The sequence below is a fragment of the Arachis hypogaea genome, chromosome 7, assembly GCF_003086295.3.
Source record: "Arachis hypogaea cultivar Tifrunner chromosome 7, arahy.Tifrunner.gnm2.J5K5, whole genome shotgun sequence".
In the NCBI taxonomy this organism is placed as follows: Eukaryota; Viridiplantae; Streptophyta; class Magnoliopsida; order Fabales; family Fabaceae; genus Arachis; species Arachis hypogaea.
The window spans coordinates 57,817,505-57,837,741 of NC_092042.1; the positions used below are offsets into that span (position 1 = coordinate 57,817,505).

Genomic DNA, 20,237 nt, shown 5'->3' on the forward strand with positions numbered 1-20,237 from the left:
GGTTGGTGAAGCCTGCTTAAGGGGGTTGTTATCAGCACTTGCAAGTGTCTGACCCCTTTGTGGCGTTTGAACGCCAGGATTGGGTGCTTTTTGGGCCTTTAACGCCAGATTGCAACCCTTTTCTGGCGTTTGAACGCCAGAATTGGCTACCCATTCGGCGTTTAACGCCACTTTCTTACCCTTTTCTGGCGTTTGAACGCCAGAATCATTCCTCTCTGGGCTCTTACTGTCCTCAGAGGGATTTTGGATAGTTGGTTGGTCATCCTCTGTCAGTTGTTCCTTTCTTATGTTTCTGCTGCTTTGAGTTGATACATTCAATGTCTTCCAACTCCTTAATTTAACAGCTTGGCATTCATCTGTTATCTGTTTAGATAGTTGATGTTTTGTCTGATTCAACTGTGATTCTATATTCTTGTTAGCAATTTTAGTTTCTTGGTGCATCTCTTTAAATTTCGCTAACTGTTTTGTCATCATGAGTAATTACTGATTAAGCTCAACAATCTATTCTTGAGGATTAGGATCAGTAGTTACTGCCATAGCTTCTTCTTTTGTAGAGGACTCACTGCTTGAGTATAGATGTTGATTTCTAGCAACCGTATCTATGAGCTCTTGAGCCTCTTCAATCGTCTTCCTCATGTGTATAGATCCACCAGCTGAGTGGTCTAAAGACATCTGAGCTTTTTCTGTAAGCCCACAATAGAAGATGTCTAACTGTACCCACTCTGAAAATATTTCAGAGGGGCATTTCCTTAGCATACCTCTATACCTCTCCCAGACATTATAAAGGGATTCATTATCCTCTTGTTTAAAGCCTTGGATGTCCAGCCTTAGCTGTGTCATCCTTTTTGGAGGGTAAAATTGATTCAGGAATTTGTCTGATAACTGTCTCCATGTTTTTATGCTTGATGTGGGTTGGTTATTCAACCACCTCTTAGCTTGATCTTTTACAGCAAATGGAAACAGTAACAATCTATAGACATCCTGATCCACCTCTTTATCACGTACTGTGTCAGCAATTTATAAGAACTGTGCCAGAAACTCAGTGGGTTCTTCCTGTGGAAGACCGGAATACTGGCAATTTTGCTGCACCATGATAATGAGTTGAGGATTTAGCTCAAAGCTGCTTGCTTTAATGGGAGGTATACAGATACTACTCCCATATGCAGCTGTAACGGGGTTAGCATATGACCCCAGAGTCCTTCTGGACTGCTCAATTCCACTTAGGTCCATGATGGAGAAAGGGAGATGATGTGGATATTATTATATTATTTTTTTGTTTTTAATTAAAAATGACCGAAAATAATAAAATAAATGGAAAAGAAAATAAAATAAAATTTCAAAAACTAAAAGAAAATAAAATCAAAGCAATATGAAAACTAAATCAATTAATTAATTAAAAAGATTTTGGAATTAGCAATTAAAAAGATATGATTGAAAATTATTTTGAAAAAGATTTGATTTTTGAAATGAGGAAAGAGAAAAACAACAGAATGACACCAAACTTAAAATTTTTAGAAAATCAAACACAAATTTTCGAAAATTTAAAGGAAAACACAAAGAAGACACCAAACTTAGAATTTTTATAGGTAAAGAAACAGCCAAGGTTATGCAATTTTGAAAAAAAATTAGGAGAAAGTAAAAGCATGCAATTGACACCAAACTTAAAATATGAAACTAGTCTCAAATAAAAGACTCTAAACCAGCAAAAATAAAACAGTCCTAATCTAAGCAACAAGATACACCGTCAGTTGTCCAAACTCGAACAATCCCCGGCAACGGCGCCAAAAACTTGGTGCACGAAATCGCAATCACACTTTTGCAATTCCGCACAACTAACCAGCAAGTGCATTGTGTCGTCCAAGTAATACCTTACGTGAGTAAGGATCGATCCCACGGAGATTGTCGGCTTGAAGCAAGCTATGGTTATCTTGTAACTCTTAGTCAGGATATCAATAATTCTCAGGTTTAATTGTGAAAAGTAAAAGAACATGAAATAGATATTTGTTTTGCAGTAATGGATAGCAGGTTGAGGTTTTGGAGATGCTCTATCTTCTAAATTTCTGCTTTCCTACTGTCTTCTTCTTCATGCATGCAAGGCTCCTTCCATTGCAAGCTGTATCTAGGGTTTCACCGTTGTCAATGGTTACCTCCCATCCTCTCAGTGAAAATGTTCAACGCGCTCTGTCACAGCACGGCTAATCATCTGTCGGTTCTCAATCAGGTTGGAATAGAATCCAGTGATTCTTTTGCGTCTGTCACTAACGCCCAGCCCTCAGGAGTTTGAAGCTCGTCACAGTCATTCAATCCTTGAATCCTACTCAGAATACCACAGACAAGGTTTAGACCTTCCAGATTCTCTTGAATGCCGCCATCAATTCTAGCTTATACCACGAAGATTCTGATTAAGGAATCCAAGAGATATTCACTCAATCTAAAGTAGAACGGAGGTGGTTGTCAGGCACACGTTCATAAGTGAGAATAATGATGAGTGTCACGGATCATCACATTCATCAAGTTGAGGAACAAGTGATATCTTAGAATAGAAGCAAGCGTGATTGAATGAAAAACAGTAGTAATTGCATTAATCCATCAAGACACAGCAGAGCTCCTCACTCCCAACCATGGGGTTTAGAGACTCATGCTGTAGAAGATACAATAAGAAACGTGTAATATGTCATGAGATGAAGATACAATGTCAAAATATCCTATTTATAGTGAACTAGTAACCTAGGATATATAGAAATGAGTAAATGACGTAAAAATCCACTTTCGGGGTCCACTTGGTGTGTGCTTGGGCTGAGCATTGAAGCTTTCATATGTAGAGACTTTTCCTAGAGTTAAACGCCAGCTTTTGTGCCAGTTTGGGCGTTTAACTCCAATTTTTGTGCCAGTTCCGGCGTTAAACACCGGGAATTCTGAAGCTGATTTGCAATGCCGGTTTGGGCCATCAAATCTTGCACAAAGTATGAACTATTATATATTGCTGGAAAGCCCAGGATGTCTACTTTCCAACGCAATTGAGAGCACGCTAATTGGGCTTCTGTAGCTCCAGAAAATCCACTTTGAGTGCAGGGAGGTTAGAATCCAACAGCATCTGCAGTCCTTTTTCAGCCTCTGAATCAGATTTTTGCTCAGGTCCCTCAATTTCAGCCAAAAATTACCTGAAATCATAGAAAAATACACAAACTCATAGTAAAGCCCAGAAAAGTGAATTTTAAATAAAAACTAATAAAAACATACTAAAAACTAACCAAAATGTACTAAAAACATACTAAAAATAATGCCAAAAAGCGTATAAATTATCCGCTCATCACATCTGCTTGGGCCTTTTTTTGTACCATGGGTCTCCTCTGTAATTTGGGCTTCAGTTTGTACCCCTTCCAGTTGAAGAATTCTTCTAGGACCTTTTGCCTTCTTTGGAGTTGGAGTCCTCCTAACACAAACTTTCCTCCTCCTCCTTGATGGAGTAACATTAACCTCACCAGGTACTTCTACACCAACTTCTTCATTCGTATCTATAACATATGCTTGGCTAATGGGGTGCTTTGTGTATACTTCAATCTTGTGTCAATTCTCCACAGCAGCTTCATACATCTTAACAACATCCATGTCAAGTCGCAGAAGCCTCAAACCACCCTCAATTTTCATTCCAGGCTGTCGCCAGTAGAAATCGGAGATGATTGGATACCCAATGTCTTTTAGTAGGTCACTAATGAAGAATCCATTCAAAGTATCCACGTTAACTCTCTCCACCTCAGTAATTTCACCTTCTGTATAACACAACTTGCCATCCGACCCTCTTTCAAGTCTACTTCTATGGTGTATTACTAACGTGATATTCGTCGTGGTAGCCATTTATGTCAATAACAAAAAAAATTCATATCTTCTAATATTATCCAATACCCAAATGAATGAATCATCAAAAATTGAATGACCAATCAATAAACATAATCAGTTTATAACATTACCTAACACCCAATTTTTTTCAATATTAAGACATGAATAAAACATCAAAAAATAAACAGTTTATATCAATACACCTACTATTGTATATGCTCATTTATGTTCAAGAACACATGAATAAGCAACTCAGCAATTCACTAAATAAAACATGGTATGCACTGCTACAAATTTCACAAAAAATATGATTAAGAGCTAAAATCTGCACAAATTAACCAAATTCACCAATTTGGTATTCAACAATGACATTCAACTAGCGCATAACCAAATTTTAATCACAATCATCATCAAGAATTTCAGAAAACTACATATTTAATGCCTAATGAAAACAAAACTTAAACCCTATGCTGATCAGACATAAGGTTTAAATCAAAGACTCTATTCAGGCGATATATCGAGCATGTGGTGTGCAGCAAATTCAGACAGCATGTTTAGTTCGATGTAGGCATCACACAACCTAGAAAATTCAGCCACAGTAAACACATTCAATCCAAAACATAGCAATCATCTAACTTAACCTAACCAGATCACTAAAATAGAATGAAAAAGTAATAAAAATAAAGAAAAAAAGACAGAGAAGCAGGGAAAGGGAATGGAACCTGCGTTGATGAGAGGGAAGGACAAAGAAAGTGGGCAAGCCGGAGGAGTGGTGGTCACAGCAGCACAAAAGTTTGCCACCGTTGGTTGCTCACCAGACTGAAAGATGCGAAGCAGGGGCTGTTCGCACAGAGACAGGGTGACTTCGCGCAAAGGAGGGAAGAAATGGGTAAATGGAGAAGAAAAGGGAAGAAGGATTGGGCGATGCTGGTCGCCGGTGGTCGTTTCGGGTGGACGGAGGCGGTTCGGTAGATTGGTTGGTGGCGTAGGGTTCAGTACATGGTTCACGTCTCTCTCTCTGCTAGGGCATGTAGAAAGGTGGTGAGGAAGAAGATGGAATGGCGCGAAGTGCCTCTAATGTTTCTCTCTCTCTCTCTTCTATATCCACCTGGAAGGTTCTTAAAAAAATAAAAATCAAAAATCAAAAGCCAGGTAAGCACTTAACGTGCCATGTTGGCTTTTAAGTTAATGGAGCTAACGTTTTAATGACGTTCGGGTACTATCGATAGACGGATCCAGCTTTTCATGGGCACAAAGTCACTTTTCTTCTTCTATGGGTACTTTTGTCAGAGTTCGCAAAATTTATGGGTACAAATGGTAGTTTTTCCAAAAAAGATATGCAAAAATATGATGGTAAGGGATTAGGGAAAAACTTAACTAGGATGATATGGACATATGGTTTATATATAGATTCTAATACTAGTATGTCATATAGGCTGTATTTGGTTTATGTATGAGTTGAGATATGGACACAAGTAGGGGTGTACATGACTTGTCCTGGCTCGAATTGGATTCTAATATTTTAGAGATTAATTTGGTATGATTTCATTAGGTTTAAGATCGAGTAAAAATCTTAAAAATAGATCTGAACATTATTTAGGGTCAGGTTCAGGTCAAGACGAATTCAACTTCATCTGACTAATGTGCATCCTAAAAGAACTAAAAAGGTATATATGTTTTAAATTAATTTTAATATTTTGTTATATTAATTATAAGTTTATTGTTTTAGTTCTAATCACACTTGTATCAAAGAAGCATCAAATTAGAATTTATGGACAAATTTAAATTCAAATATGAATATCAACTTCTCAGTTACAAGTTTATTCTTTATAAATAAGTACATCATAAATAAGTTTTTTTATAAATTATTGTTAAAGTTTTAAAGGCTGGATTTTCACTCGATTTGGACCCAGTATAATTTTGGCCTGAAAATATTTAGATTTCATCGGGTCTAAAATCAGGTTAGGGTCTAAAAAGTAGAGTCGATGTATATTTAGGGTCGGATTTGGATTAGAACAAATTCGATTTCATCCGACCCATGTACATTCTTAGACACAAGAATATAGATATTAAATAAAAAAAGAAAAGATATTAAAAGAATAGACATAATAAAACATAAAACTTTTATATTTTTAGTACCTAAACAAAAGATAAATTTTAAATAAATATTATTATTCTTATCCAAAAAAAAACCATCATTTCTTCTTTGCCACAACTACCACCACTTCTCTATTGTTATTTACAAATTTTAGACTAATAAGAAAATTCAATCAACCAAAATAACAAAATCTAAAATCGTGTTTGAAAAAGAGATAGAGACTGAGAGATTGAGACTAAAAGATAGAAACTGAAATAAATTTTAGTATTATGTTTGGTGTAAAAATGTACAAGACTAAATTATTTTTCAATATCCTATTTAATTTTAGATAAAAATAGAGACTAAAATATTTAAACTTTAACTTTAACGTCACCGTCACCGTCACCGTCACCTTCACCTTTAACTTTAACTTTAATTTTAACTTTAACTTTAACGAGAAAATCCGCACACCTCATGATACTCTTATTTTAAGTAAGTATATAAAAAAAGTTGCATCCACAATTTCAACTGCCATCATATTTATATCAATATCTTTAGGGTTCAGATTCAAAGTACACTAGTGTACCTATAAATATAAAGTATATTAGTACATGTGAAGTTCTTCCTATAACATATAGGAAAAATTTTAAATGTATCAGAAATACTGGTGTTTCAATTGTTTTAACTGCTGATCTGAATTATAAAAGATATATATAATATATATTAATTAAAATCAACGATTAAAACAATTGGAATACTGGTGTCCCAGTATATTTGAAATTTTTCCTAACATATATATAGTCATATTGATATATGTGTGTGTTCGTAAGAGAAGAGTTTAAATATTATTTAGCAGTTATTAATTTATATTTTAAATATTAAAATATTTAATTTAATTTTATTTATTTTAATTTTGTTTATTTATTTATTAAATTAAATTTTATGTTATCGAATTTACAAAATTTTTTATTTTAATTAAACAAAAGGATATAAAAATCTCTTAAATTATTATAATGGTGTGATTTAGAGATTTAAAAAAAAAAAGAATTTTAGTTTGTAATAAAATTATAGTGTGAACAAATAAAGTTGAATAAATTCTTTTTTCAATTTTTTGTTACATAAAAAAACTAGATAAAAAGTAGAATAATGTTTTTATATTTAATTTTAATAAGTCTTCTTATTTTTATTTCAATTTTAATATATCTTTTTATTCAATTTTAATATTTATTTTTGTATATTTTTTTTCTTATCACATATATATCTCAAATTTTTTTGGGGACAAGTGTTTCCTCAGTCACAGTAAATTTTAAAAAGTTAGATTTAACGACATTTGTATAGTTTTCTGAAGTGTTTGAGAATGTTTTAGATGGTTTTGGAACGTTCTAAAATGTCCTAGAAGGTTCTAGAATACTCTAGAAAGTTCTAGAAGACTTTGGAAGATCATGGAATATTCTAGAAGAGTGTGGATGAATATAGAAGTATGAATAGTAGTATGGAATAATCTAAAAGTATTTAGAAAATTGTGGTAGGATAGATATTTGTAATGAAGATTCTGGATGATTAATCTGGACCGTCGATTAGATTTAATCCTAACTATCCATTAAGGAGGTAGATGGCTATAAATAGGAAGTGAGAGTTAGAGTTTGTGTGTGAATCATGTGTGAGTCATTTGTAACCAATACTTGAATAATAAAGTGTTCTTTCCACCAACGTTTCCTTTTTCTTGTGTTCTCTTGTGTTCTTAGCTTTCTTGCTAACTATTTGAGGGTTAGGCTGACTTGGTCTCAACTCAAGAGGTTGAGTAAGTCTGAGTGCCGGCACGGTAGCGTTGGAGTGTGTCTAAGGCCGTGACAATTTGGCATCAGAGCAAGGTTCGAGAGGAAGCACAAGTGGTTTATGGGTATGACTTCTAGTGTAACTATGGAGAATGTTGAGTCTCAAAGGGGAAGGGACGTTATTCCTTCTCAATGGGGAGGTAAGAAGGCCCCTTCTTCAAGTGAGCCTAGAGGTGAGGACTCTAACTTCTTAGAAGAGAGAGTTTCTATGTTAAAAAATATTCTATCCTCTATGGATAAGCCCATCTAAAGGATAGAACATGACAAGGAGACTCTTGAGACTCACATGTTGGGAGAACTAGATACTTTCAAAGAAAGCATGCTCCAAATTGAAGAGAAGCTTGAGAATTCCTTGAAACTATTTGAGGAAGTTCGAGTTTGGTTCGAGGAAGTAAAATCTCAACCAACCAATTTAAGGGAGACGACAAAGATTGATCTCCCAAAGCCAAAGGAGTTCAAGGGCGTGAGGGATGCTCGAGAGATGGAGAACTTCCTATGGCAAATGAAGAGGTACTTCCAAGGCCAATGGGTGCGTAGAAGCAATAAAGGTACACACTGCAGCTCTCTACCTTTCTGATAATCCTACTTTATGGTGGAGGAGAAAATGCGTAGATATGAGAAGGGTACTTGCAACATAGCCACATGGAAAGATTTTAAAAGGGGGTTGAAAAGACAATTCTTCTCTAAGAATGTGGTTATGAAACAAGGAAGAAGTTGAGGGAGTTGAAGCACAAGAGTACGATTAGCGACTACGTAAAGGAGTTTACTACTCTTATACTTTAAATCCTCAATTTAGCATCAGAGGATGCATTATTCTTCTTCATTAATGGACTCCAACCTTGGGCAAAGCAAGAACTACAAAGAAGGAATGTTAAGGATGTCGATGAGGCCATCGTGGTGGCTGAATCACTAACTGAGTATCATAGGGGAGATTCTAAATCCAAGTCTTCCTCCAAGCCTAGTTCTATTAAAGGTGGGAGAGACAAGGGAAAGAGTTTCTCAACCAAGAAAGAATGGCTGGTTAAAACTCGTGAATACCAAGGGTGAATCTCTTAAGGGAGTAGTAAAAGAGGTTGAGATGACTCTAGGTTCTTGGAAGGGCTTTGTGGATTTCTCAGTAGCACCTATGGACGATTTCAAAATAGTCATCGGGCTTGATTTGCAAAGGAAGGCAAATATAATATCTATGCCATACTACGCAATAGTATGCATCATGAAGAAAGGATCTCCATGCATAGTCCCTACAGTCTCTAAAGTTGGAAGACCACCGATACTCTCTGCTATGCAACTCAAGAAAGGGTTCAAGAAGGGAGAAATTACATATTTGGCTCTATTACAAGAGGAGTCAACACCGAAAAGAGAAGACATTCCTCTCGAAATCAAGGAAGTCCTTGAAGAAAATAAGGATGTGATGCTTTCCAAGTTGCCAAAATAACTACCACCTAGGAGGAAGGTAGACCACAAGATTGAATTGGAGTCAAGAGCAAAGCCGCCTGCCTCAATACCTTATAGGATGGCACCACCAGAACTTGAAGAGTTGAAGAAACAACTCAAGAATTTGCTAGATGATGGGTTCATCCGTCCATCGGAGGCACCTTATGGCGCACCAGTCTTGTTCCAAAAGAAGCATGATGGTTCGTTGAGACTATGCATCGACTATCGAGCACTTAACAAGGTAACCATCAAGAACAAATACCCTATTCCTTTGATAGCCAATTTGTTTGATCAACTTGGTAGAGCCAAGTGGTTCTCAAAGTTGGATTTAAGATCAGGATATCACCAAGTGAGGATTACCGATGGTGATGAGTCTAAGATCACGTGTGTCACAAGGTATGGATCGTATGAGTGGTTGGTGATGCCTTTTGGCTTGATCAATGCTCCTGCTACCTTTTGTACTTAATGAACGAGATCTTTTGACCTTACCTTGATCGGTTTGTAGTGGTAACTACTTGGATGATATTATTGTCTATAGCATTACTTTGGAGGAATATGTAGAACACTTACGAACCGTGTTTAAGATCTTGCGATAGAATAACCTATATGTGAAGAAGGAAAAGTGTTCTTTTGCAAGGGACAAAGTCCACTTTTTGGGACACATCATTAAAGATAGAACTCTCTGCATGGATCAAGGAAAGGTTAAGGCTATCAAAGAATAGGAGCCACCAAATAAGGTATCTGAATTGAGGTCATTTCTTGGGTTGGCTAATTACTATCAAAGGTTTATCAAGGGATACTCTGCCAAGGTTGCACCATTAACTGATCTTCTCAAGAATAATCACTCTTGGGAATGGTCAAAGGAGTGTTAAAAGTCCTTTGATGAGTTGAAGGTTGCTATCACAGAAGGACCAGTACTAGCACTACCCTACTACTCAAAGGTATTTGAAGTCCACATTGATGCTTCTAACTATGCTATTGGAGGGGTTCTGATGCAAGAAGGACATCTGATTGCCTTTGAGAGTTGCAAGTTGAATGATACAGAGAGGCGATACACCATCCAAGAGAAGGAGATGACCGCGGTAGTGCATTGTCTGAGAACTTAGCGTCACTACTTGCTTGGTTCACACTTCATCATCAAGACAGACAATGTAGCTACATCTCAGAAGAAGTTAAGCCCCAAACAAGCTATGTGGCAAGATTTCTTAGCTGGGTTTGATTTCGAATTTGAATACAAGTCAGGTAAGACTAATGTGGTAGCAGATGCATTGAGCCGCAAGGCTGAGTTGGCAGCCATTTCTATGGTCGAAAGAGATATTATGCATACCATCAAAGAAGGGTTGCATCATGCTCTAATAGCCAAGAAGTTTGTAGAGTTGGCTAGAGAAGGTAAGACCAAAAGATTTTGGCTAGAAGATGACCTTTTCTACACCAAAGAAAGAAGACTATACGTCCCTAAATGAAAAAATCTAAGAAGAAAATTAGTGAGAGAATGCCATGACACCAAGTGAGCTGGTCACTAAGGTTAGCGAAGGACCTTGGTACTCATTGAATCTTCTTATTATTGGCCTCAAATGAGAGATGAAGTGGAGAGCTATGTGAAGACTTCTCTTGTGTGTCAATAAGATAAGATTGAAAACAAGACACCAAGTGGGTTGTTGGATCCTCTGTCTCCATTAAAGCGACTGTGGAAAAGTATCTCTCTAGACTTTATCTTTGTTTTACTGAAGTCTGAGGGATTTGGATCTATTCTTATGGTAGTGGATCCATTTTCAAAGTATACTACTTTTATACCTACCCCTACTGACTGCACTGCAGAGGAAGCAGCACGAATATTCTTCAAGAATATGGTGATGTACTGGGGATTGCCTAAGAGCATCATTAGTAATCGAGATCCGTGCTTCACAGATGACTATGGACAGAACTGTTCAAACTCCTTGAGTTGGAGCTTCATTTTTTAACAAGCATCCATCCTCAAACCGATGGGCAGACTGAGAGAGTTAATGCCTCACTTGAGTGTTACTTGAGGCATTTCGTAAGCGTTAATCAGAAGGATTGGACACAACTCCTAGACATTGTTCAGTTTTCATACAATTTGTAAAGGAGTGAGTCTACAGGGAAGAGTCCATTTAAGATTGTGACTGGACAACAGCTGCTTACACCTTATTCTCTTTCTTTCTCTTACTCAGGGAAGAGCCCTGGAGCTTATCATATGATTAAGTCATGGAAAGAACAAGCAGATGTCACTCGTTCTTACCTCGACAAAGCTGCAAAGAGAATGAAGAAATGGGCAGATAAGAAGAGGAGGCATGCAAGTTATCAAGTGGGAGACAAGGTAATGATTAAATTTCTTCCACAATAATTCAAATCCTTTTGCAAGGTTCATAAGGGCTTAATCCATAAATATGAAGGGCCATTTGAGATCATTGGACGTGTTAGGGAGGTTGCTTACAAAGTACAACTCCCTCCCTTTATGAAGATCCACCCGGTCTTCCATGTGAGTATGCTTAAACCATATCATGAAGACCAAGATGAACTAAGTAGAGGTGACTTGAGTCGTGCTTTGCATGTGATGATTAGTTCCTTTGAAAAAGAAATTGAAGAGATCTTAGCTAATCGCGTCATGCGACGAAGAGGAGTACCACCAAGTATCCAATACTTGATCAAGTGGAAAGGACTCTCGACAACCGAAGCTACCTGAGAAGCTCGTGAAGATCTGTGGCAATTCTGAGAACACCTAGAGCGCTATCATGAATAGAACGCAACGAGGACGTCTGCACATTAGGTGGGGGAGAATGTCACGGTAAATTTTAGAAAGTTAGATTTAATGACGTTTGTGTAGTTTTCTAAAGTGTTTGAGAATGTTCTATATGGTTTCGGAACGTTCTAGAATGTCTTAGAAGATCTCGAAATATCCTAGAAGGTTCTAGAAGACTTTAGAATATCATAGAATATTCTAGAAGAGTATGGATGAATATAGAAGTATGAATAGTAGTATGGAATAATCTAGAAGTATTTAGAAAGTTATGGTAGGATAGATATTTGTAATGAAGGTTCTGGATGATTAATCGGATCGTCGATTAGATTTAATCCTAACCATCCATTAAGGAGGTGGATGACTATAAATAGGAAGTGAGAGTTTCTGTATGAATCATGTATGAATCATTTGTAATCAACACTTAAATAATAAAGTGTTCTTTCCACCAACATTTTATTTTTCTTGTATTCTCTTGTGTTTTTAGCTTTCTGGCTAAGTATTTGAGGATTAGACTGACTTAGTCTTAGTTGAAGAGGTTGAGTAAGTTCGAGTGCCAGTACGATAGCATTGGAGTATGTTCAAGACTCTGATACCTCGCCCTTCCCAAAATCTGTCACTCAATTTTTTTAGTGAATAACTGAATATTGATATTATACTAACGGAAGCGTTTCACATATACCGTTGTACTTTAGTGGTACATGATGTTCCATTCTTTTTAATCATTGAGATTTATAATAAAATAAATCAAAGGATGAGATTGAGTGAGAATCTTGCACGTAGAATTGTTTGACTAATGAATATGGTGAAGAAGAGATTTGTCCTTCCCTTCACCCACCAAGAGAGAGAGATAAAATTACAATATTGTCCGATCTTTAGCTAGCTTTATTTTTTGTCAGAATAGCTAACTTGTGTTGCTTTGTTGGATGAGTTCAGACTGTGATAGACTAGTGTGACTGACCTCTTTTTCAATAAGCATTGAAAAATTTATTAAGAAAAAGCTTATTGATTATTCATTCTCTTCTAAAAGTTGTGATTTGTTTTTCTAAAAAAAGTTGATTGATCCATTTATAATTTTTTTTATAAAAAAATATTATTTAGGCATTTAAAAATAACAATAAACATTTTTAATTTATAGTTATCATTTTCATTAATTATAATTATTGTAATAATAGTATAACAATAATTAAAACAACATTAACAATAATAATAATATTTTTCTTACAAAAAATTAAATATAACACGCAAGCCAGACTTTTTTTATTTCTATAAATTTCTTTTATAAATTGTACATAATTATATTTTAACAATAAATATCACAATTTCTTTAACCATTTTATTTATCCAATTTGTGTTTTAGAATACATTATAAAATAGGATCCTAAAATTTATATTGCCGACAAAAATAACCTTAAAATATATGAATGATAAATAAGATTACAAAAGATTTAAACGATAAATTGATTCTTTTGTTATTTTCAATTAAATTTTCAAATCAATATGTTTGTTGAACAAATAAATTTTTAATAAATTTTATTATAAAATAGTTAAGTTCTCAAAAAATACACTCTAAAACAAATTAAATTCTTTTAAAATAAACCACAGAAAGACAAATCTATATGATGAGAGTAATAAATGAGGACTTTTAAAAAAAAATTAAGGACTAAAGTATTCAATCTAAAATTCTTTAAAGATCAATTTAGATATTTATTCATATACAATAAATAACCAAAAATCTAACCCATCAAATTTTATTCAATAAAAATAAAATAAATTATAAAAAGTATATATTATGAATAACATTCCTATAAAAAAAATTAACATTCATACTTTTATAATAACAAAATATTAAATGATAATACAAAGTTTGAATTAATAATGTACAAATCGTCCTATGAAAAAAAAATCATAATACATTTGGTAAAAATAATTATATATATATATGAAAATTTTGATCCTAATGTTAATGTTGTATTTTTTTGACAGAATTAATAAAAATATTATAATTACTCACAAACTAATACTTTATTAAACGTATTGTAATCTGTCTAATTATTTTTTTCATAAAAACTAATTATTTTTTGTTATATTTGGGTGTATAATTTTTTGTTTGGACTAAGAACACTATAATACAACAAACTACTATGATACCAAGTATTATTATTAGAACAATTTTACGATTTATTTTTAAATTAAGATCCTACGAACATAATGAAATTTTTTCTATTTTACAAGTATGGTCAAACATATTAGAAATATTAATTAGTTAAAGAAAAATATCTTTTAAATATTAATTTACAAGAAATCATAGTATTTTTTAATTAATTTTGTTTAAAAATGAAGCATTGGTATATATATATATATATATATATATATATATATATATATATATATATATATATATATATATATATATATATATATATATATATATATATATTAGAATGATTTTTACGTTTTTCACTTAAACTTTGTATTATATTTAATATTTTGTTATTATTATAAATTTATGAATGTTACTTTTTTTAGGAATGTCTTTTTAATATATATTTTTATATTTTGTTTGATTTTTATTCAATAAACTTCGATGTATTAAATTTTTGGTTATTTATTCGTAAATTGTGTTAGACTAGTAGGTTTTATGTACAATTTTAAAAATTTATTATCCTATTATTATTATTATTATTATTATTATTATTATTATTATTATTATTATTTATGTATTAATTGACAGTATTAAATTCAAAAGTAATTAAATAGTAGTAGAATAGCACAATTTATGTATTAAAAGACAATATAATAAACTTAACGATTTATGGTAATAAAATATGATTTATGAACAAATTAAATAGTACATTTAATATATATTCTGTAACAATTTATATAAATTATAAAAAAATATATACATAATAAATTTTGGTTTGAAACAATTTGATAAATATAAATTTTTTATTTTAGTATAAAACCTAAATTATTTAATACATTCCTTTTTTATCGTCAAAACTATACATATTTATCTATTTTATATTTAAAAAATATATTTTAATTGTGTAATTATACTTTTTTATTTTTGTTATATTTAATATATTAAAAATATAAAAAAACCAATATATTGAATGCAAGTTTGTGACCCAGTAAATAAAGAATTGCTATAGGACTTTTCAAGCCAATAACAGTATATTTTAGTTGGTTATTTTAGAAAAATTAATACTTCAATTAGGATTATTTGGTCATTACAATAGTTACTAAATGACAAAAGTAAAATTGACAATCTATTCATAACAATGAACATGATATTTCAAATTTTCAATATTTGTTGGTGAACATGTGATAATTTTCTTGTGCTAATATTGCGATATCCATTGTTGCGTTTTGAATGATAATAGTAAATGCGGAAACAGATCTGGACAGACAAGGGCGGAATTTAGTTAAAATAATAGAGATTATAATTTTTTTAAATTTTTCTAAAAAAAATTTAGTAATATTTTTTTAAAAAATAAAAAATAGTTCAATTAATTTAAATAATTTTTTATAACTTAAAATAGGTGAATTTTTGTTAGTTTTTACAATACATCAAAATTAAAAAATAAAATAAAATCAAATAAAATAATTATCTAACAAAAAAATAAAAATAAAAAATTATCTAACAATTAAATCAAATTAAAAAATTTATCTAATAAAAAAGATAAAAATAAAAAAAAATCATCTAACAAAACTTTTATGTTAAAATTTTTGTCTTCTCAAAATTTTGTTTCTAAGTTCCTTGTATTGTAGACAGAAGAATAGGCAGAGGCAACAGAGGAAGAGGCGGTGGCAGAAGGTTGAACCTCTCTTCCATTTTCTTCCACAGCTCCTCGCAAATCGCAACTACCATGTGAGTCCGCGACATAATGGAAAGACTCCTCGCACTCGGATCCACTGCACCAGCTTCATTCATTGGCCAGAAATTTCTGCCTAAAATAGACCAAAACAGCAAACCTTCATTCCTGCAATGCAATAAGATTTCTTCAGATTCGGAAATGTAAACAGGAGATATGATTAAAATAAATACAATGAGTGGCAGTTCTTCACTTCTTTGTAAAAAAAGTGTAGTGTAGTGAGGAGTGTTTGTTATTATGATTTGACAATTTTGTTTTTATAGTTGTTTGATTAATTAATTAAACAAGTTGGCTCAAAGGGGTGACCTGAGAACACAAGGTAAATTAAAATTCGAAAATATGTACCATATACAAGCATAACCATAAATGCATGTGATTATGGCATTCCAAACTCCAAAACAATTTACTTTGTGTTCTCAGTTTCACTCCTCTGAGATAAATCATCTTCCCTAAAAAATCAATGATTTTTCGAGCCTAGGAGAATTTCCCTTTATATGATGATTAATGATTATTGAGTGATAATTGTGACATATCTTATGTCCTATCAATGACTCACTATGTTGTCATTCAATTGAACATAAGACTATTTTCAGGGTTTACAAGGTTTCTTTTAATTTGTTGGATGTATATGACTTGGTAGCAAATCCTTATGGTTATGGGCTAATTTATTTAGAAATAGAAAAAAAAAATGATGTGTAATTTAATATCATGGTTAATTGATATATTTTTTTATATAAATTTAAAATTTTTTATTTTAATTTAAATAATAAATTGATCTTCAGATTTGTATTTTTCTTTTTAAAAAAAAATAAAAATCACAAATCTAACCGTCATATTTGTGACATAAAAAAAATTAAATTTACAAATCTAATTCTCAAATTTGTAATTATTTATAAAAAAGAACACACCAACTTTTTATATTATTTAAAAACACTACCAAAATCTCAATAATAAAAATAAAAAGTGATCCTTATGAGGTTGTGGCTATAATGCCCTGTCCTTTACTCATTATGTTGTCATTATATCGACAACAATGGAGAGACATGCCCACATCTTTCTAACAGGCTACCAAAGTATTGGAGGCTGTAAGAAAACTAACAGTTAAACAAAGATATCCGGTGTATTTTCACTTTTTTTTCACACAGCATGCTTCGAAGGTAGGATTTTTTTTTTTTGAAATAAAATAAAAAAATATTTATTTTTTTAAACAAGATTTTTAAATTTTAATTTTTCAAATACAATTTTTTATTTTGATATTTGGGGCAAGTTCGTCGCATCCTAGCGAACTTCAGGCTGAATTTTTAAAATAAAAGTATTCCTGCTAAAGAACGAAGTTCAAAACCATAATTTCATTCTCCACCTTTATTTTCATTCTTGGTATTTTTTTTCTATCATGTCAATGTATTCATTATTATCCATTCATTATGATGGTGAAATAATATATGATGAAGAATGTTCTATCGTTTTTAAGTTTGGACAACTAATAATTATGTATATGGCACTGAAAGTCAACAATCTAACAGCATTAAAGAATTTGATATTACATTCCGTCAGACAGCAACAAACAAAAAGAATAAAAAAAATTTACTACAAATATCCGATCGAAGTAGATGATAATTTATTTTATAAAAGATACGTCACATTTGGCTTGGCTCTGTTGTGAGTATGTTTATTAGTCCATATTTTTAAAAAATATTTCTGTTTTTTGTTTTATAAAAGAAGAATTTGAATGACCTATATATATATTTATGATCTAATTATGTGATTAAAGTCCGTTTTATGTTCTTTTTTATTGCAGTTTTATATTTGTACTTTGGTGTTGCTGTTGATGATTTTTCATATGCATAAACTATAAAAAAAATTTCAAGTGTACCAGAAACATCGGTATTTCAGTTATTTTAATCGTTAATTTTAATTAATATATATTATATATTTTATAATTTAAATCAACGGTTAAAATAACTAGAACACCGATATTTTTGATACACTTAAAATTCTTCCTAAACTATATATAGACAATATGATTAATAATATTATATTATTATGTATCGCTAGAAAAGCTAACCGGTATTTTAGATCGATGTTCATGAACATATATATACTACCCATTGTGCAATTTTATTATTCATGAGAGGAAGATACAAATAACTTATTAGTTAAGTTATTATATATTACTAAAATTAAAAATCAAAATGGATCGTAAGGTGAGATGATGATGTTTATGAAATTGGTACAATCTTTCAAGTTGATGAGTAGATCCTTTTCAAAGGCATTTTTAAGTCACGTAGTCTTCATCGAGATGAGTTTTATAAATATCAAGTAGAAATGCCCTTCGATTCTCCAACATATGTGATAAGATGTGATGAGATACTTATTTTCCCCCCATTTTAAATTGTCTATTTTTTTAAATTTAAATTTAAAAAAAAAGGAAAAAAAACTTTTAAAGTAGCTTACAAATAAGTATCATTATTTTCCAATGTTATGTTCTGTGTCCTTGAGCTCTTAATCTCTTATATATGTTCTTTGACTGAATCATTAAAGAACATAAGAATATTATTCTGTTTGGGGTGAAGGCCCAATTAAAAACCCAATTTATAAGTGTTTGGAAGGGTCTGATATGCAAAAATACTATAACAAAAAAAAAAGATATGCAAAAGTACGATTGTAAGGAGTTAGGGGAAAACTTAGCTAGGATGATATGAACATATGATTTGTGTATAGATTCTTATAATAGTATGTCACATGGGCTGTATTTGATATATGTATGAGTTGAGATATGAACACAAGAATATAAATATTAAAGATAATATATATATGACATAGATATAATAAAACATAAAATTTTTATATTATTTAGTACCTAAATAAAAGATAAATTTTAAATTAATATTATTATTTTTATCTAAAAAATAAAAAAAATACTTTTATTATCATTTTTTTATTATTATTACCACTACTACTACTCTATTTTAGTGATTTTTCTGGACTTTTTGGTGATTATTACCATTTTTCTATTGTTATTTACAAATCTTAAACGAATAAAAAGATTCAATCAAACAAAACAACAAAATCTAACAAATATTAATTAAAATTCAAATAAATAAATATTCAAACATACATTAAAATAAAAAAAATAGCAGAAAACTAAAGAGGAGAAGATGTAGTGGGAAACAAGGTGGAGGCAGAAGAAGACAATGGTATGAAAGAGAGAAAGAGACTAAGGCAGACCAGAGAAGGAGAGGAAGAAAGGTAGATCTAGAAGACAGTAGTGAAGGTAACGCACGCAAAGACAGGCACAGATCTATGGCATAAACACGCGATAATACGCAAAGGAGGTGGCAACGAATCTTGTTGCAGAGGCAAAAATGGTGAAAAAAGGTAAAGGAGGGATAGACGAATATGAAGAAGAAGAGAAAAAGAGAGAAGTGACGGTGACGGTGTTGGTGTCGACAATGATGACAATGGATCTTGATGTGGAAGAGGAGAAGGAAGAGTCCCTGGGAGTGGTGAATTGGGAGGGGATGAGATAGAAGGGAGGGCAAATTTAGAAATTTTTTAAATTTGTTAGAGGTGAAGTTATAAAAAAAATGGTTACAATCTATGTCCACATTGAAAAATTTGTATCTTACTATTCTAAAGAGACAAAAATTATATGGTTTAGTGTGTAAGCATCTATAATTATATCATTTTAAAATTTGTCTTACGAAACAAATATTAGATATGTAGTATCATGTTTATGTCTCTTATAAACATAGATGGCAAATAAATAATATCATAGCTCATTTTCAGCACAGATTATGGTATAAGAATGGAATTTAGATGATTATATAATTTTGTATATCCATTTAAAGTAATGTGTACAAAATTTCACTACTAAAGATGTTTCTTTTCCAGTGTTAGCTCATCCAGAGGATGTAATTGAAAAGGTGTTTGGTGTTGAGCATGTAGGATGTGTGTGTGATTTTAGTAATACTATATATCCAACAAATTTTGACAAATCTAAATGTGTTTTTAGATATGCAACTAGTAGAATCTCCAACAACATATCTCAGCAACATGTGCTAGATTTAGAGAAGCAGGTTGAAGATGAAGATAGATATGAAGAAATGAAAACTCAGTTGGCAACACTCCATAAATTTCTATTATCCAAGTATGGTGATTAAGTACCTCCTCTTTTTAATGATATGCCATGCTCTTAGGTGGTTCATTTTATAATCTTTAGAGAAAAATTTCTTTTCACCTGCTGTCCATTTTTATTTTAGACAATGTGCACCCTATCGATTGAAAAATAACAATCTGACCCCTATCTTTCATCTCCATTAGATATATGAGCCATTCTGTCAAATTCTCTAACAAGTCTTGATAAAATTTGATGACATGTCACGTTAGCCTCTATGACGTGGTGTCACTTCTCCTACGTG

At 32.0% G+C, this 20,237-nt stretch overlaps 1 long non-coding RNA gene across 1 annotated transcript; it reads right to left on the minus strand.

The window, feature by feature from the left end:
• Positions 1 to 15,564: 15,564 nt before the first annotated feature.
• LOC140174494 (uncharacterized) lies at positions 15,565 to 16,301 on the minus strand. Its single transcript, XR_011864043.1, has 2 exons — positions 16,162 to 16,301; positions 15,565 to 15,924 (listed from the first exon to the last, which is right to left on the minus strand). It is a non-coding gene; the product is annotated as an uncharacterized lncRNA (long non-coding RNA).
• Positions 16,302 to 20,237: the final 3,936 nt, after the last annotated feature.